This window comes from Anguilla anguilla, chromosome 2 (assembly GCF_013347855.1).
Source record: "Anguilla anguilla isolate fAngAng1 chromosome 2, fAngAng1.pri, whole genome shotgun sequence".
In the NCBI taxonomy this organism is placed as follows: Eukaryota; Metazoa; Chordata; class Actinopteri; order Anguilliformes; family Anguillidae; genus Anguilla; species Anguilla anguilla.
This window is the reverse complement of record NC_049202.1, coordinates 32,690,197-32,702,964: the sequence shown is the minus strand read 5'-3', so window position 1 is coordinate 32,702,964 and position 12,768 is coordinate 32,690,197.

Sequence of the window (12,768 nt, the reverse complement as noted above, 5' to 3'; positions counted from 1 at the left end):
CATGAAACCAAATCTGCCTTTGGCTGCCCCTGCTGTCCCTGCAGAGGCACCTCATAGTCTGTTGAAGCAGAGACAGTCTTTCTATAGCCTGCATAAGGAGTAGTGTTCCCGCCTTTACCCCGGTCACGGCTCCTCAAATCCACATCTTGCCAAACGTCATGCTGCTCTCAGTCTGATTTTAGTTCTCTGTTTATAAAAATGCCCCCTGTCACTGGGGGGTTTTCCGTCAAGGGCAGTCCTGCTGAGTTTCTGCAGGTTTCTCTCTCAGATGACACTACTTCAGTCACCAACACAGTTCCAAGATTATGGAAGGAAGGGTAAGAGCAGAGTGCATCGTATTGTACACCAATCATTTACCAGGCTATTGTGCTGTAAAAACAATGGCTGCCCTTGCTTATCATCCAAGCCTGACACACCTGGTGACAACTGTGCTCCAAACTGAGATACTGTATTCATGAATGCAGAGCAATAAAGATCAGTGGGAGATTCAACTGATCAATCACCCAGTTTGTGTAAAGCTTGTTAAATGAGAAGGCTGATAAGCAAGGCTGAGGAACAATCAAATATCCAGCATATTTATCAAGATATAAAAATGTACGTACTCCGAGAAAATACTGTATTTGATTGCCATCTGAACCTTTAACCAATTTGTGTTCGCATTCAATATTGAATATTAAGCCAGGTATGGAGTCTACAATACTACCAAGTCTTGAGCAATGAAAAAATGCACATAGGGGTTTTATTTATTATAATTCCTGAGGGCAGCATTTGACATGACTGGTTCAATCAGGCACCCAATCAGTAAAAGGAGGTGGTGCGGTCATAAGGAAGTGCTGGTCCCCCGTCAATACGTAAATACACTACATTTCCGACAGTATGTGGACATCAGAACATCACACCCATATGTACTTGTTGAACATCTCATTCCAAAACTGTGGGCATTGATATAAAGTTGGACCACCCCTTTGCTGCTGTAACAGCTTCCACTCTTCTGGGAAGGCTTTTCCTTCCATTCAGCCACAAGAGCATTGGTGAGGTTGGGCAATGATGTTGGGTGTAAGGCCTGGCTTGTAGTCGGAATTACAATTCATCCAAAAAGTATTTAATGGGGTATAGGTCAGGGCTCTGTGCAGGTCAGTCCTGTGCTTCCCCACCAGACTCAGAAAATCATTTCTTTATGGAACTTGCTTTGTGCACAGGGGCATCGTCATGCTGAAACAGGAAAGGGCCTTTCCCAATCTGTTGCCGCAATGTTGAAAGCAGACAATTCTCAAGAATGTCATTATATGCTGTAGCATTAAGATTCCCTTTACCGGGACAAAGGGGCCTACTGCACTCCACGAGACAGCACTGATTCTACCTAATGAACTTGTGTATTGCTCGTACAGTGTAAGGTAGTTAACGGGTTTAGCTAATCATCAGAATCTGGTCTTTTTATGCTTTTGACATTTAAAAAAAAATCAGATTACTGAAATATTGGCTGTATTGAAATATTAGCAATATTTATAAATATTAATTTTTAGACATTTGTTTGATATGCCCCATTGAAAAGAGACTCACTGACATGACTGTAACATAAATTACATTTACATGACATTTATTTAGCAGTGTATAAGTGCATACCGAAGGTCATTGGAACAACTACAAAACACAGGTCTGATAAGGTACGACACTCACTTTGTAACAGCAGGGTTTCCCCCAGAAAAGTTGTTGGGTATCTTTTGACGGGGGCTGGAGGCCTGGTGCGGGCAGGCGGCCAAGTTTTTTGATGGGGGCCCGGCGCGGGCCAGCGACAGACTGATGGCAGCATTAAGGGAGGGCCCTATAGTTTCTGTGATAACAGAATCACGGATGGAATCGCAGAATTGAGAATTTAAAAAAGCTATAACACAGATTTCATAGGGCCCTACATTAAGTCAATGCTAAAAGCTGACTGGAGATTTGAAAATATGACTACGTAATGTGAATGTTGTTATAAATAAGTCATTTATTCAACACACATTTTAAAAAATCAACAACTATTTACAGCATAGCAGAGTCTTACAAAGAATCTGACAACAATGTACAGTCTTGGAATGCTGTGTTTTCAATAACAAGAAAATAAATTAAATAAATAATATCAAAGTTTCTGCACTCTACAAAAAACTTGTATTCAAGTCCTGATTGGCTACTGAATCTTACAACAAGCCTTGGAATGCTGGGCACATTTAAAAATTTAGAAAACTGTCTAAGGTTTTTTGGCTCTTACCTTTCCTCCTTGACATTATCCCTAAATGTCACAAAGGAAGTATCTGGGTTACTGACTGTTTGGCTAGCTAGCTAAGTTAGCCAAATGACCACGTTGTCATAAAAATTTTTCCCGACCGTGAAAACTGTCTGACTTGTGTACATTTTGGACAGATGTGGCTACCAAGTAAATCTATCGTTGTTTCCGTCGCAGCACTTTCGACACAAGCAATATTGGAAGCGCTATACTAAAATTTCTTCTTACCGTGAAGAGTGCCTGACCCGAAACCGTAGTAATGTGTTGACACTAAATTTTACGACAACGCTAGCTAACCTTTTTAAAGTCACGTTAAACAAGTAGAAATTAACGCCATCAGCGGTGATTAACGAATCTACCAAGTAGGCTATTTTAATAATGGATTTGCCGGCGTGGATTTCTAATTATTTGTATTTTCTTGTAGACCATAGGGAGCAATAGAAGAGCCAACGTCCTAATTGTCAAACTGTCTGTAGCCTACCCACCGCTTACAGCAAAGTGCTAGTTATTTTTGGCTCGACCGCAATAGCGGGGCAGTCCTCAAAGCCACTAGGTTTTGACCTGGTCTTGTTTTTAAAGTGAAAGAAAACCACTGGGTGCCCTAGTGACGGGTGCTGAGCTGAAAAATGAGCATGCAGAACATCCCTTAAACTGATTAACGTTATTATTGGTGTAAACTTGTTTTTAATTATTGTACTTGATTAGAAATGACATATTACTAAATATGATAGAGACAGTTCTCCTCAATTAGTTTAGACGAGAAAAACATTCTATTTTCGTCGCAAAATTGTGGCTGACCCTCAACCGTAGCGTTTTTTCCCCAAAGATGGTATTTCTAGATATGGCCTAATTCTGCCGATGTGTTAACACATTTCTGCGTTTGCCGGTCAGGCACTCTTCACCGTAAGAAGAAATATTTAGGATTTTCCTTTTTTTTGTGTCGAAAGTGCTGCGACGGAAACAGCGATAGATTTACTCCGGAGCCACATCCGTCCAAAATGTAAACAAGTCCGGCAGTTTTCACGGTCGGGAAAAAAATATGACAACGTTGTCGTGCACATCAATGTCATCAAGCTAACGTTATTAATAAACGTGAAGTCGTTATTTCGATGGCGATTAATAAGTCATGTAATGTAACAATGTATCGAACGTTACATGCATGCTACTAGTGTAACGTTACCTACACACTGCTTAAATTAATATAAAAAAATGTATGTCTACTTACCAACGAGATTAAGTGATAACGCGGAAGTTTGTAACGAGGTTAGTTAGCCTACTAAATAAGAAATGGTGGCTTGCTAGGTAACGTTACCTTGTGATAGTTGGAAGCGTCAAGTGTTGAATGTCACTCTACGCACAATGAGAGTAAAGAACACTGATCTCAGACCTGCTGTTTTCCTATAGTGCGTTCACGCTTTAACCAACAGATGTCGCTGGTGATCTTTCCAACCGAGCCGCCCCACTGTAACTGTAGTTTAAAAAATAGCTTTAAAATACTTTTTTTTTGTGACACTAGAAATATGAATGAGATTACAAAGTGCATCATTAAGAAATATGATTACTATGTAGATACTATAAGAAATTAACGTTAGCCGGCTAGCTATGTATTTATGCAGCTGTGTTCTCAATTTGTCATAGCCCACACTGTAGTTAATTTAACAATAAACATACATTATTTTTCATTGACTGTGGTCTTAAACATATTGCCTTTTAGGAACGCAGTTGTGTCCCTTCTACTTCACAATATGACACCTGAGCCCGTACTAAAGTCAGGAACTGGATGGACGGCGTTCATGAACATGGATGACACACTTTTCTATCACCACACCCGCCTCACTCATGCTCAATTCGAATAACTGACCTACAGGCTAATGCAGCAGGGGTTCTCAGAGGGGAGGGTACCTGCTATTAAGAAGGTTCTGTTGTTTTTGTGGTACCTGGCCAATCAGAATTCATTCCAAGAGATATCAGTTAATTTGATCTCTCTTAAGGGGCAGCCCACAATACTGTAGTTGAAGTGGTAGGGTACCTGTGCTACATGGCGTCAGAATACATCTCTTGGACAGCCGATTGTGAGAAGAGGGCGAGTGCTTTCATGTTCCATCGAGTGTGTGCCCTTGACAACATAATTGGTGCTATTGATGGGTGCCACATCCAAATAAGAAGACCAGTGATTCACGGGGGGGGACTACATTAACTGCAAGGGGTTCTATTCAATCCTCCTACAGGGCATAGTCTCAGCAATTAAGATCTCCATCAAAATGCAAGAGTGAGCCGTAGGAGAGTAATTGTGGAACAAACTTTTGGGAGGGTGAAGTGTAAATGGCGGCGGCTAAGGGATCTCCAAAACACCCGTCTGGATATGGTTGTGCAACTGATTTTAGCGGCCTGTGTGTTGCACAACTTGACATTGGGTCCTGCAGATATCTGTGAGGAGCACCCACAGGGGTGCCCTAGACAGGATGACACCAATGACCACAGCTACTCAGAGTGAAATGCAAAACAGGACTGAAGAACAGGATATCGAGGGACTTAATTGTTACATGTTTATTAAATTTTACATTACATCTTCTCAAGCAAGCGTGTTATCATTCTCTCAAATTAATCTTGAGCAGGCTACATTTGTTTTAACAGATCATTGTGTCTTCTCTCACTAGAGGCCACAGACTCACGCAAGTATGTGAGTATGCTTTCCCCATTTACTCTTCTCCTTTTTTTAGGATTTGGCAAGCTAGCGGGTTGCATTGAAGTAGGCCTAGAGCTAGAGCTCGATTGCATTACCGTGGCAGAGTCATGTAGCTCAAGGGCCTCAGGTCTGTGGACCACTACCCCATTTGCATCCCCAGTAACAGGGAAGACTATATCATGGTGACCCCCCAACAATGGCTCCATTTAATTAAAGAATTTAAACCATGTGGTGCCTCTGCCAGTGGATTTATTATTGTCCTTGACCCTCTTGTATGCATCTTCAAGGGTGCCCCATTTCCATGCAACTTTATCTGGCTCAAACGCTATGTGAAATTCATCGCCCAGTTTTGCCATCATTTCCCACAAATTTTTTTTTTTTTTTTTTTGCCTTTCCCTGCCTTGATCCTAGCATTCAACTTGCTCAATGATTAGGTAGCCCGCTGCCTTCCTGCAGTATCTCCTGCCTCATCAAGTCAATGAGGGACAGGATCTGCTCTCTGGTAAAGCTGGAAGCTGGTATCGGTGTTGTTGGTGATGGTGATGCTAGCTCTCTCTCAACTTCACTGTCTGTCTCTCCCTCTACTCCGCCTGTTGTCTCTTCACCTCCTCCTGGCTGCATTTGCACAATTCTGGCCTCTCCTTTGTCTACTTTTTTCATGTCAAAAGACAAAACAGGCTGGACAAAGATTGGAATTAGGCTATCTTGGTATGACAACAGCTATAATAATGAAAATATTATGTCAAACCAACAATTACAATAACAATAATAATTAGGCCTCATGAAATAACAATAATAAAATAGAATGTTTCATAGAGAAAGTCACAACAGGACGGACCTTGTGGCATGCCCACCGAAAGGGTGTAACATCAGGTGAGGACACTTGAACTCTGATGGTGAGTGCCTCATCGAGGTAATGTGTTGTGGGATGCTGCGCTGTAGTAAAGAGTGAAGCACCAAAAGGCTGTGTCCTCTCCTCATCCACGAACAGCCTCCTGTCGTTATCTGCAAACTGAAATAAAGACAGTTTGATCAGTTACCTGATTGGGTTCTGTTTGTATGTCAGTAGCAGTAAAGTAACGTTAGCTAAGAAAGGTAGGAGCAACTAACAAAGAACTCCCTTACATTAGTTAAATGCTACCCACTACCCTTTCTAATCTTTACCGAAGAACTAATCTGCTAGCGTCAGCTGATTTCTGTCAGTTACGGTAAGATAATATTAGTTAATGCTAGCTACCCACATATCGTTCTAATCTCTAGTGAAGAGCTAACTGTCAATACCGTAAATGACAGAAATCAGCTGGCGTCAGCTGATTTCTGTCAGCTAAGGTATTGACAGTTAGGTAAGTAGCTAGCCAGAAGGCTAACATTACGTTAGCTACATGAAAACTAGCTACATGACGAAGACAAATTTATGAAAGTAAACTGCTAATTATTGTTTAACATCACAATCACCTGCACCAATGAGTACGACCTAAATTAACAATGAAGTGACTTATTTGTGCGCGGAGCAAGTACATTTCTTACCTTTCACCACAAACACTGCCATGTCGAGTGACGTCAAACCTACTTCTCGGAGCTCTCAAAAACCTCCCTCTTTCCTAGTGGGATGTTCCTAGTTCGACAGGCGTTCAGGTGTATTCTCCCACTCGGAGGTTGGAACTTTCCCACTTCCCTGTTGCTCATGAACACACCATAAGCAGCCTAGATACAGCGAAGCAAAAAGACAAGCCAACAGGGCTCGTTCAAAAACTAGAGTCAACCTTGGAAGTACTTTTCTTCAGTGGTGTCAGCTGAAGTTTGCCAAGGGGATAAAAAGTTACGTGGAGTTGGCCTGTTTTCTGTTGAACCTGTAAGTAGCTTTAAAGTCCCTGTGCAGTCTCCCTTTTCTTACATTTAAATTGTTCCTTTAGTTACTAAATTATATGTATTTTTTTCTACTTAGACTTTGAAAAGATAAAAAACCTGCTTTGATGTAAAACCTGAATTTCTTAATATAGCAGAATCAAGACTGGCTGGGCGTGTCAGTTCTGTCCTAATTATTTATGCATCCACTTTTGATTGACAGCCCGGCCCCTCACTCCCACTGACCTGGATCAGCGGTCACTCCACGTAACGTTAGTTGTTAGCTAACGTTAGCTAGTTATCATACGACCATAATAATGGATAACGAGTACAGCAATAACAGCATTAGGAATATTGAGCCGTATATGTATGAGCCCATCGCTTACAGCCTACAATATAGGACCCTAACGTTATAGGATAACCTACGTTAGCACATAACATTATCGATTGGTTTTTTTTGTGGCGGTAACGTTATAACAGTCTGGAGAATAAAGTAACGTTACACTCGCCAGCTAACGTTAGCTATATTTACACAAGATAAGTACAACTCATTGCTACATTAGCAAAATTATCAATAGCCAGACAGCAAGTAAATAGCCAGACCGCAAGTAAACTGGGGAGATGAGGTTAACAGTAACGTTACAGTTTGTAGGCTTGATTCGACTAATAGCAGAACGTCATCTAGACCAAACAGATGCTTACTGGAACCGGTCCGTTCAACCGGCTTTGAACTTGGGAGCGCACACTAGCCTATATGTCTATGGCACACACTACATACATATTCACACTGGGTGAGTGTTTTGGCCACCGCACATTGGTCAATGCAAATTAGAAACATTCGCAACGTCACAAATTTGGTCTCAAAACCACCAATACCAAATACTCCGCCAGGCGGCAATGTCGCGCATTGTATGGTTTTTAGGAAAAAAAATCTAATTCATTACATACATGTATGAAATACTTTTAAAATCAATGTGTAGGTAACCTTATAGTCTTTGGTTATAATATAAGTATTTTAAAATCATGATTTTGACTGCACAGGGTCTTTAAGCTAGTTACGTCACACCACTAGATGCCCATGGTTGGGTAGCTTTTGTATCAAATTATTTTCTTCCATCAAGGTATCTTCCTCCCCTTGGTAACTGCTGTTACTGTTATAGTTGCAACTTAGCTAGCATAAAAATTCACCTGCATTTATTTTAATCAGGGGAACTGAATTTTTCACAGCATGCATGCTATCTAGCAAACGTACAGCCAACTACACTAGCCAAGCTAAAAAGTTGTTAACTTTGAAAAGGCTATGGATAACTTAATGAAAACATTCACTTTATAAGTATTTTAGCTAGCTATGATGGACCTATGACCTGCAAATATTATTTATTCCACATGCGATTCTGTGTTTACATCCAAATTCTAACTAAATGTACAAGGGGGTATTTCAGGAAGCAGGATTACTGAGTTAGCTGGATAACTGCATGGAGTAAAACCAAGAACAACTCTTATCCCATTTAGGCCCGCGGGCAACTAAAGTCGTTAAAGTCTCTACCACTCTTTTTCCATCAGTGAATACTTCTCACAAGTGTTTTCTGTGCCCAACAGTATATGTCAAAGGTCGCCTGCGGCTATAGGACTAGCTGCCAAGGGCACATGTCGACCACCCATTGGAACTAGTACTAAGGTTTTTACTCCAATTTGCTGCAAGAGAATCCATTCGAAACCATAATATAAGCATGGATTCAACTATTTTAGCTTCCAAAAAACAGGTCAATGATCTACTCTCCAATTTATTTTGTAACACAACATCTTCACCTGAAGCTGACCGCACATATACATGACACGATTGTTACTTTTTGTCCACCTTAAATGGGTTGAACAATGAATAGGCATGTTAAAAAGACATTAAAATATAATTCAGTCATTGCATTCATTTAATTTCCATATTATAATGATAGCATGGTCATTATAATGGAACTTGTCTTTACTTGAGATAAGTGCCCTTGTGTAGCCTATATTTAAGGTTAATAAGAGAAAGGGTGGTCCCTCTCAGCATTTCTAGCAATCCTTAGGCTACATATTCACAGTTGTAATGCAAGTAAAACAAAATGTAGGCCAATATGTATGAAGTTGTATTTTTTTCATGTAGACAATTTGAGTATTTTTATGGGACTTATGTTTTAATAGGTGATGGCGTTCAGTCCTCTGGAATAAATATGAAATAGTCTATGTTAGTATTTGAGGTGGTTGATACATATCCCCCCTAGCCTGGTCTTTAGGTGCTCGTACTTTAGCTAGCACAAACCACAGGGATTCACAAATTGTTGATAACATTAGCTGAATGTTAAATTGTATGTTTTATACTGTTTCCTTAGATGCAGTTCACTAAGTACATTATGACTTTCCCATGTAGCTACCCTGTCATGTTACCTCAGGACTCGGCTTGGGCAACACTGATAAAAAAACAATTTTATGAGAAGCTTGTAAATTAGTCTGAAACATTGTAATTGCTTTTCAAAGAGTGATGTTATGCATTAAGAGCAAGATTAAAAATTGATATATTATTTGTAAATATATATGTTAAACATAAATATAAATGTTAAATGTATGTATCAAATATAAATGTCAATGTTAAATGTAGAAACCAAATGTTTGGAAAATATTATAAATATAATAGGCCCCTTAAGGTCAGTTTTTGTATGGAGGAGTACCTTCAAGAACTTTTCTGGAACCGTACGTCCAAATGACACCAGAGTCAGTACATGTTGTCAATGGATGTATCTTAACTTTGTGTGTGAAAAAGCAAGCAATTGGCTGAAAAATGAAAGTAATATTAATGCATTAATTAAATATAACATAGTCTAAAAGTTTAACAGCCACCCCTGTCACTCCATGTGGATCAACTGGGATAACACATTGATTGTTTCAATACCATTATGACAAAGAGTTGTCCACCATTTTGGCTGATTGTTACCATGTTTCAGCATTGTAGTGGAACCCAGCTCATTGCTGCATATGTTGCTATATATTTTTTGCTCCCATCCTATTAAACAAGTCAGCAAACCTTCTCTGTATGATGTCAAGCAATGCCAGTTTTAGACCAAGCTATGGCAAATCAGTGTGTATAGACAACTTACTACTGAATTGCATAACATCATTTTAAACAGAAGTTTTTTTTTTAATCAGAAAGATAAAAGTTTAATCCTGTTTACAGATTCAGGATGTTTTTCATAAAGAAGATGAAGGATGATAAGGGAAGACAAAAGAACAAAGGGTAGAATCAGCAAAAAATCTGAAGCAGTTATCTGCGTCTGAAAACAGCAAGGAAGAAACTCACTGGGATGGGAGATTACATGGAAGAAGCAAAAGGAAAAAAATGTGATCAAGACAAAACATTGAAAACCAAACAAACAGGGCGAGAAGATCGACCGAGCACCCCTATAATGTCTGTGGAAGGTATGTGCACTTTAAAGGGAAAGGCAAGAGATAAGTTCCTCTGGAATGTCTTTCCTGCAGTTCAGGACTGCTCTGTCCCCATGGTTATATTTAGAGCTAAAACAACATAAATCTCTAACCAGAATGAGTATGTATCTGGTTGCTTATTTATGAGATGTTCTGAAGGTGTGTGGGCCAACAATTGCTGGCTGTCCAAGTGTGTTTTTAATGAACTCCATGGGGGATGAGTTCTTGGAAAAAAACTGGCGATGACCTGACAGATATCCTTTGTCATTTGTCATCAGCTGAAGATCCTGGCAAGATGAGAGACCACTTGTGCCGTTTTTGAACAAGAGTAAAATGGTTAAACAGTGATGACTAAACAAATGATCTTATCTGTATGAGGATGCATTTAAAATCTATGAGCTGAATGAGGCTGTTCTTCCTCTGTAGACTAATAAAATAAAATGTCTTCTTTGAAACCATAGTCTCCTCCATGTAAAAGGATGAATTCAGGAAAATGGATAACTCAGTATGGGTGGAGATAAGAGGAGGTGCGGGGTTGAAAGCGGTGTCTGTTTATAATCCACATCCGGAGAGCAAATTCCTGTAAGTAATGTTGTGTTTGCAAAAGTTTCCAAACTGTTTATTTTATTTTTACTCTCCTTCAGAACAGAAGACATTGTTTGGTGTTAAGATGATTTGTACTCGCTGTCACTTTGCACTCGTGTGTAATTTCACTGCGTAGGAGCAGCCCATCCATGGCACAGTTTGAGCTGTTCTTGGTGCATATTGTTTCCCAGTTATGTTTGATGGAAAGATAGATATCTGTGTGGAACCTTCCTTCACTGACAGCTGACTAAGGGCAGAGGAGTGACAGGAAGCAAAGCAAAAGTGGATGGATGGGCTAGGATAGGAACTGATGGGCTATAGTGGGATAGAGATGGGATGGGCTGCAGGCTACAGTTTGTCCATCACTGAAAGGAAATGACACACCCCCTCACCCTGACCCACAGCACTCTGTTGATTTATCGTGGTTCAAGAATTTTGTTCTGGTGGTGCACTGCAAGAGTATGTATAACCACTGTGGTCTAAATTTAAGATCAAACCCACAACAAAATGTCATAACTTCCTGTAAGAGACAAACGTGAACACATAAATACATACGCGCATGATTTATTTTCCACCCTGAGTGGAGAGAATGTGTATTTCATTAATAATGAGTGATGGTTGGGGGATGAGGTCGACGGATGTTTTCAGTGCACTGAAAAACGTCATCAGAGAAACTTTATGAGCTTTTATTAGGCCACAGAAAGGGAGTTCTGGGTATCTTCAGCTGGGCTTGCTGCCGTTTCCTCTGTTTAGATAAAACCCATAAAATGGCCTTTCTTGGCAATAGCTGTGTAATTGCCAGGGAAGAGAAACAAATCATGCATACTTGCTGTAGACATGGAAAGTCTGTGGCTCCAGGAGAGAGGGAGAGATTCCTGAAGAACATCCATACTTTTGAATTATCAGTTATTGTCACATTTATTTTTTGAAGCACTGTAGGACTTTCAAGAGTTCCATTTTTTGAAATACAGAGAGACAGCCCTGGTGCACAGATATTCTCTTTCCTCTTCCAGGGCGAAGCACCTTGCTATGACTGTTAAGTGTGGTAACATTTGTATCTACAACCGTAAATTATTATCTTGCTTTTTATTGGTCTGTACTCTGAAATGCCTTCCATACTAATAGGAAACTTGTGTTGGTTAAAAGTAGCCTACTGTAAAATTGACCCAAACTTTTGTAGTTTGTGTGGTGATTCTGGGTCTGTCTGTGGAAGCCAACTGTAATGTCACAGTCTAAACTTTAATGTGTAATAATGGAGCTCAAATCTTGACTCCTTGCATCAAAGCTATGCTTGATCACTGCAAATGGCCTGTAAATTTGTCATTTTTCAGTAGTATCACCAAATTCAGAAAGCCAGCTATTCGAAGTGGCAGCACATGTTCAAATACTCAAGAATTTAAAGTCAGTAAGATATGACTTTTGTCATCTGTGACCTCAAAGAGTTCGCTGGGATAACATTTATTTGTGTGGTGAACACAATTGTCTGTTGAAGTTAAAGATGATGATGGGAAAATCATTCGAGCTGTTGGAATTTTGCTGTCAGGAGTGTTGAAGGAGCGGCTGTATTGATTAATTACAACTTGCCTACATTTCTGGGTGGATCCATACCATTGAATGGGTGGTGTGACATCCCTGCAAAAGGTAGAGCAGTTTCAGTCAGGGGTTGGCCCAGTCATCCTCCATGACAGGCACTTAAAATATTTACATAAGTCTGTGATGGACATTTACATGTCTGATTTTACTGTATGATGTATTTACTTTTTTTGAATAAAAGACCTCAGACATCAATGTTTATTTCAGTTTATTTCTGTGTATGGACACATTATTGACCCCTGGTTTCAGTTTCAGGCTATGTGTGGCCTTTGGGTATTTTCTGTTATTGAAAAAGAACATAATGAAGGGAATATACTTATTTTTCTAGTTCATGGTGTGA